Genomic DNA, 8260 nt, shown 5'->3' with positions numbered 1-8260 from the left:
TTCACAGGTACTGTTGCCTTGTCATATCTAGAGGACACTAGCTAACATTGATGTCCTGATACCCTGGCTCTGACATTCTTCCTACCACTTCTGCAATTTTTCCTGACCCTTAAATATAGGGTTTGTGTTATATATGTTGGGACTGGGCACTCAATGGTCATTTTCTCTGCATTTTGAAATGCAATGGTGAATCTCTGTAATAGTCTCTATCTGCTGAAAAAAAAAAAGCTTCTTTGATTAAGGGCTAGAGGGATATTTATCTGTGGCTATAAGGATATAAGGATAATTACTTAGAATACCATTAGAAATTATTATATTAGTTTAGGAAAATGGCCATAGTAGTTTTCCTCTAGGGTCTATGACCTCTCTGACCATGAGTAGCTGTCTAGGCTTATAGTGAATTCCATCCCAATGAGCTAATGTTAAGTCTACCAGACAGCTGTTGGTTAGCCCTGAGATAAAAATGCTATCACTGAACTGTTGGAGGTATCTAGGTGAGTGGTCATTGTGGTTTCGTAGGTTTTACATCTAGGTAAAACTATGACTTGTGTCTCTCTCTTGACAGCTTCCTGTACAATGAAAGCCAGTTCTCAGGGAGAAGGCTTCAAGATCAGTTTGACTTCTCAAACTCCTGTATCTAAAGTGTATGGTGTCTTCAGCAATAGAGCCTTACCTTCAAGTTCTAGAAGGCAGCCAAAGGACAATGATAATTATTTTAGAAGTCTCCTGTGAATACCTCAAGTCAAGGGGAGATTTTCCCTGCCTGGCACTAAATTTTTGTTAAATAGTTCATGACTCTATAGGGGAGTCCCATCACCCTGTGAGGTGTAACTCCTTGTGTGTGTGTGTGTGTGTGTGTGTGTGTGTGTGTGTGTGTGAGAGAGAGAGAGAGAGAGAGAGAGAGAGAGAGAGAGAGAGAGAGAGAGGAAGGTCAGATGACAAGTTTCAGAAGTTTATTCTCTACTTCTACTATGTGGACTCCAGGGATGAAGTTCAGGTCCTCAGGCCTGAGTTAAGTGTTAAGTGCCCTTCTGAGCCAGAAGGTTGGTGTTTGTTTGTTTGCTTGCTTGCTTGCTTGCTTGCTTGCTTGCTTGCTTGCTTGCTTTTAAGGCAGTTTCATTATGTAACCTATGCTGTCCTTGAACTCATGGCCTTCTGAGTGCTGGGATTACAGGAACAAGGCATCACACTTGCCATTGCATTTTATTTTCTTGGTAATAGCCATTCTGATTAGGGTAAGATGAAATCTCAGTGTGGTTTTGATTTGTATTTTCCTGGTGGCTAGAGATACAGAACACTGAAACTAGATTCCCACCTCTCACCCTGCTCAAACATTCATCCAAATAGATCCAAGATTCTAATGTCAAACCTGAAACTTTGAAACTATTAGAGTAGTAAGCACTTCAAGACAAGGATATAAGCAGTCTTTCTCAATAGGAAAATATACCAGTGTCAGATTTCCTGAATGTAGTTTGTGAGTGGGACTGTACATAAAAATGAGAGTAAAGACCAGGATGTTGGAGATGCCAAGAACACAAGACAGTCACCAAGGAAATTTGGAGTTTATCAGGGCTCAGTATCCCAAAGGGGTAAGATTTCATCATGGCAGGGAAGCAGGACAGCCGGAACAGGAAGCTGGGTGCTTACATCTTTAACCATGAGCGCAAAGCAGAAAAGAAAAAAAAAGTAGGATGAGATCTTAAGACCTCAAACCCAGCCATCATGGTGGCACATGCCTTTAATCCCAGTACTGGGGAGGCAAAGGACAGTGGATCTCTAAGTTTGAGGCCAGCTTGGGCTACAGAGTGAGTTCCAGGACAGCCAGGACTACACAGAGAAATTCTTTATCTCAAAATACAAAAAATCAAAAACCTCCAAGCCCACTCCCAAATGACATACATCCTACAGCAAAGCCAAGTCTCCTAACCTTCCCAAACAGCTCCACCAACTGGGGACCAAGTGATCAAAAGCTTGAAACTGTGAGGATCATTTCTCATTCAAAACACTACAGACCTCATGGGGTTGCACCAAATACTGCTAATCTGCAGGCAACAGAAAGAGTCCAGTAGAGGGGAAGACATGTTGTATATCTGGATGTATATCTATTGGTGAGCCCACCAGGCTCCTATAGTTAGTTCCAAATTCAGGATCACATAGGTACCCTCAATTAAGATCTGTGTGACACTAAACAAAACCAAACTTAGTTAATAGTGGAAAGAGATTTATATATGGGAGTGTGCTTTTAGGGAGTGGAAAGGAAATGGGAGGAGAAGAACAGAATTCATAATACACAGATATGAAAGAATAAAATGATGGTCATAGGCCTATTGTCTAGGGCAGGTTGAAATGTTACAGTTTGAATGTAAAAATGTCCCCCACAGGCTTGTGTCCGAACACATGGTTCCTAGCTGGTAGCACTATTTTGAGAGGTTATGGGACCTTCTGACATGAGGATTACCTGATAGAGTATCATCATAAGACCTTGACCTAGGTCAGGTCTCTCTACTCCCTGATTAGTGCTATGTGACAGTCAGCTGTCACGTGCTATTCCCAACAGAGCCACCTGGTGCCATGCCTTCCCACTATAATGAACTGTATTCCCACGGACTAGGAGCCAAAATAAATCCTTCTTCCTTTGTTGCTTTCATGTTCTTATCCTTTAAAATACCCGTGTGACTTTTGCTATACATTCTAGCACTTTCCCTATTACATGACTATTGCTTTTACTTTAGAATATTGTTCTTGAAAGTCAAGATGGTTTGTATTTTTCTTTCCTGTAAAAATAGTTTTATAAAAATTATCTTAACTGTACCTTGTTGGGGGATATGGACCCTGTGTGCTACACTAATGACCTTAGAGAGCAAGACTGTTATGGATGGAGGTAACTAACTAATTACTGACTCCATTTGTGGCCCATTTCACAGGAGAGAATTCATATCTAGTACAGTAAACTTAGCCAAAAGTCTATGACTGAGGAGATCATAAAACCTAGAAGGGAAATTATTTGTACTAGTTTTTGTTCGTGTTTGTTTGTTAACTTAACACAAGCTACAGACATCTGGAAAGGTAGCACCTCAATTGAGAAAATATCCTCATGAAATTTGTCTGTAGGCAAGACTATATGGCATTTTCTTGGTTAATGATTGATGTAGGTGGGCCCAGCCACTGTGGGTAGTGCCACCCTTGGGCAGGTGGTCCTGAGTTGTATAAGAAAGCAGGCTGAGCAAGTCATGGAGAGAAAGCCAGTAAGCAGGGTTTCTACTTCAGTTCCTGCCTCCAGGTCCCTGCCTTGAGTTCCTGCCCTGACTTCCCTCAGTGATGGATTATTAACTGAAAGTTGAAATGAACCCTTTTCTTCCAAGTTGCTTTTATTTGTGGTGTTTATTACAGCAATAGAAAGCAAATTATAATGCTGTTAATGCTGTTTTCTAAGTGGATATAGTCATGTCTATCGTATCACTTTCAAATATTGGTGTTTGTACCCATAACTCCATCCTGCTGTCAGTTTAACCAGGGAAGCTCCTTTTTTTTTTTTTTTTTTTTGCCTTAGGCACCCATTTCTTCAGAGATTCATAACTAGTCAAAGGGCTGAGGAAAAGGAACTGTCTAGTGGTCAGCCTAACAAGGCATCTATACCTCCTCCAAAGTGCAGGGAACAGAATGGATGGGACGTCAGAAAGAATGAGTTGAGTGAAGGGGAAAAGGTGTGGAACACTGTTTTCCTGACATGCTATGACCCATTACAATTAGGGATTTACAGCAACTGGGATTAGCTGGACAAGACCCACACACGATTGGGCTTTCAACAGTCTATTAGTTGGAGAGAAAACTGAAACAACCACACACTTTGGTTGCAACTCGTGGGGAAATTAAGTTGAAATTTGATCTTCCTTCCTGTTGGTTAGCTTTCATAGAGCCAGAAGGTGCAAAGCTGACTGGTGGAGGAGAAAAGTCATCAAAGGTCTCACCAGCCATGAGCCTTGCAAACTACAAAATCACCTGCCAGTCAAGATGTGCCCACTGGTGGAATAGTGCCATGATCGAGGTGACAAACTACTTTCTTTTTTTTTTCTTTTTTTATTGGATATTTTTATTTACATTTCAGATGTTATCCCCTTTCCCACTCCCCCCACCAAGAAATCCCTTATCCCATCCCCCTTCCTGCTACTTCTATGAGTATGTGCCCCCACCCACCCATCAACTCGCCCCTCCCTGTCCTCAAATTTTCCCACACTGGGGCATCCAGCTTTCACTGGTCCAAGGACCTCCTCTCCTACCAGTGCCTGACAAGGCCATGCTCAGCTACATATACAGCTGGATCCATGGATCCCTCTAAGCATGTTCCCTGGCTTAGACCCTGTTTGGACCCCTGTTTAGACCCTGGGAGCTCTAGTTGGTTGGTATTGTCACTCTTCCAATGAGTTTGCAAGCCCCTTCAGTCCCTTCAGTCTTCTCTCTACCTCCTTCATTGGGGACCTCATGATCAGTTCACTGGTTACCTGTGAGCATCTGCCTCTCAGGAGACAGGTATATCAGGCTCCTGTCACAATACCCTTCCTGGTATCCACAACCAAGACTGCTTATGGTGCCTGCACATGGGTTGAATCCACTGGTAGGGCAGTCTCCAGACTGCCCCTACTCCAGTCTCTGCTATATACTTTTTCTTCTTACTTGCTCCCATGCACATTTTGTTACTCCTCTAAGAAGGACCGAAGTACCCACACTTTGATATTCCTTCTTCTTGAGGTTCATGTGGTCTGTTGTAGTAATTAAATAAAAATCGGCCTCTGACTCAAGCCAACTATCTAAGCTGCAGCGGCTAGGCCTAGCCCAGCCGCCATGTTTCTTGGCCTGAGGCCATGTGCACGCTGCAGCTAGAACCTGCCTGCCAGAAATATCAGCCCTGCCACCCACTAGATGCCAGTGTGAGAGATGGCTCTGCCAATCTTCCATGCTGTCTCTACAAGGCAGGGCATTGCCCAGACCATTCTGCCATCCATGCGGGCCCAGTAAGAGAATGAGACTCTAATTCTTATAGATTAATCAAAGCTTTTATATGTTTGATAATGATTAATAACAAGATACCCATACAAAAAGAATTGTATCCCAATTAGCTAACCTAATTATAAGTTTATAAGTTGTTCCCCACAAGTGCTCTCCATACTTGTGTGGTTTTCCATCCTCCTACATCTCTGCCCTCTCTAGCTCCTCCTCTTCCTTTTTTCTCTTCCTCTCCCAAATCCTCCTGTTCCTCTCCTTACTCCTCTCACCTTAGCTCCTCCTACAGTGCTCTGTGAATTATATCTTAAGTATAGTGAGCTTCTGGGCTAATATCCACTTATCAGTGAGTGCACACCATGTGTGTTCTTTTGTAATCAGTTACCTCACTCAGGTTGATATTTTCTAGTTCCATCCACTAGCCTAAGAATTTCATGAATTCATTGTTTTTAATAGCTGAGTAATACTCCATTATGTAAATGTACCACATTTTCTCTATCCAGTCCTCTGTTAAAGGACATCTGGATTCTTTCCAGCTTCTGGCTATTATAAATAAGGCTGCTATGGACATAGTGGAGCATGTGTCCTTGTTATATGTTGGAGGATCTTTTGGGTATATGCCAAGGAGTGGTAAAGCTGGGTCCTCACGTAATACTATGTCCAATTTTCTGAGGAACCACCAGACTGATTTCCAGAGTGGTTGCACAAGCTTAAAATCCCACCAACAATGGAAGAGTGTTCCTCTTTCTCCACATCTTCAGACAGCATCTGCTATCACCTGAGTTTTTGATCTTAGCCATTCTGACTGGTGTGAGGTAGAATCTCAGAGTTGTTTTGATTTACATTTCCCTGATGACTAAGGATGTTGAACATTTCTTTAGGTCATTTTCAACCATTTGAGTTTCCACAGTTGAGAATTCTTTGTTGAGCTCTGTACCCCATTTTTAATAGGGTTATTTGATTGTCTGGAGTCTAAGTTCTTGAGTTTTTTGTATACATTAGTATTAGCCCTCTATCAGATGTAGGATTGGTAAAGATCTTTTCTTAATCTGCTAGTTGCCATTTTGTCCTAATGACAGTGTCCTTTGCCTTACAGAAGCTTTGCAATTTTATGAAGTCCCAGTTGTCAATTCTTGATCTTAGAGCATAAGCCATTGGTGTTCTGTTCAGGAACTTTTCCCCTGTGCCCATGTGTTTGAGGCTCTTCCTCACTTTCTCTTCTGTTAGTTTCAGTGTATCTGGTTTTATGTGGAGGTCCTTTATCCATTTGGATTTGAGCTTTGTACAAGAAGGTAAGAATGGTTTGCATTCTTCTACATGTTGACCTCCAATTGAACCAGCACCATTTGTTGAAAATGCTGTCTTTTTTTCCACTGGATGGTGTTAGCACCTTTGTCAAACATCAAGTGACCATAGGTGTATGGGTTCATTTAATTCTATTCCATTAATCTTCTTGCCTATCTCTGTATCAACACCAGTCAGATTTTATCACTATTGCTCTGTAGTACAGCTTGAGGTCAGGGATGGTGATTCCCCCTGAAGATCTTTTATTGTTGAGAATAGTTTCTGCTATCCTAGGTTTTTTATTATTTCAAATGAATTTTTGCTCTTTCTAACTCTGTGAAAAATTGAGTTGGGATTTTGATGGGAATTGCATTGAATCTGTAGGTTGTTTTGGGCAAGATGGCCATTTTTACAAGAAAACCTAGGAAAGAGATCAGGAGTCATAGACGAAAGTATCACCATCATAATACAAGAGATAGAAGAGAGAATCTCCAGTGCAGAAGATACCATAGAAAACACTGACACAACTGTCAGAAAATGCAAAATGTGAAAAGCACCTAACCCAAAACATTCAGGAAATCCAGGACACAATGAGAAGACCAAACCTAAGGATAATAGGCGTAGAAGAGAGTGAAGATTCCCAACTTAAAAGGTGAGTAAATATCTTCAATAAAATTATAGAAGAAAACTTCCCTAACCTAAAGAGATGCCTATGTACATACAAGAAGCCTACAGAACTCCAAATAGACTAAACCAGACAAGAAATTTGTCCCCTCAAATAATAATCAAAACACCAAATACATGAGACAAAGAAAGTATATTAAAAGAGGTAAGGGAAAAAGGTCAAGTAACTTATAAAGGCAGACCTATCAGAATTACACCAGACTTCTCAATAGATACTATGAAAGCCAGAAAACCCAGACAGATGTCATACAGACCCTAAGAGAACACAAATGCCAGCCCAAGCTACTAAATCTAGCATAGCAAAACTCTCAATTACCATGGAGAGAGAAACCAAGATATTCCATGACAAAACAAAATTTACACAGTATCTTTCTACAAATCCAGCCCTACAAATAATAATAGATGGAAAATTCTAACACAAGGAAGAAAAACACATCCTAGAAAAAGCAAGAACGTAATCTTCCAACAAACCCAAAAGAAGATAACCACACAAACATATTTCCACCTCTAGTAACAAAAATAACAGGAAGCAACATTCACTTCTCCTTAGTATCTCTTAACATCACTGGACTAAATTCCCCAATAAAAAGACATAAACTAACAGACTGGATATATAAACAGGACCCAGAATTTTGCTGCACACAGGAAATGCACCTTAGTGACAAAAACAGACACTACCTCAGAATAAAAGGCTGGAAAACAATTTTCCAAGCAAATGGTCCCAAGAAACAAGCTGGAGTAGGCATTCTAATATCAAATAAAATCGACTTTCAACCAAACGTTATCAAAAAAGGTAAGGAAGGACACTTCATATTTGTAAAAGGAAAAATATACCAAGATCAACACTCAGTTCTGAATATCTATGCTCCAAATGCAAGGGCACCCACATTCATAAAACTAAAAGCACACATTGTACCTCACACAATAATAATGCAATACTATTACACCTCACTCTCATCAATGGAAAGATCATAAAAACAGAAACTAAACAGAGACACTGTGAAACTAAGAGAAGTTATGAAACAAATGGATTTAACAGATATTTATAAAACATTTCATCCTAAAACAAAAGAATATAACTTCTTCTCAGCACCTCATGGTACCTTCTCCAAAATAGACCATATAATTGGTCACAAAACAGGCCTCAACAGATACAAAAAGATTGAAATAATCCTTTGCATCCTATCAGATCACCACAGACTAAGGCTGGTCTTGAATAACAACAAAAACAATGGAAAGCCCACATACACGTGGAAACTGAACAAATGGTCTACTCAATGATAACTTGGGAAAG

The sequence above is a fragment of the Grammomys surdaster genome, unplaced genomic scaffold (genome assembly GCF_004785775.1).
Source record: "Grammomys surdaster isolate TR1022 unplaced genomic scaffold, NIH_TR_1.0 126035, whole genome shotgun sequence".
NCBI lineage: Eukaryota > Metazoa > Chordata > Mammalia > Rodentia > Muridae > Grammomys > Grammomys surdaster.
The sequence above is the reverse complement of the archived record's forward strand: the minus strand, read 5'-3'. Positions refer to the sequence as shown.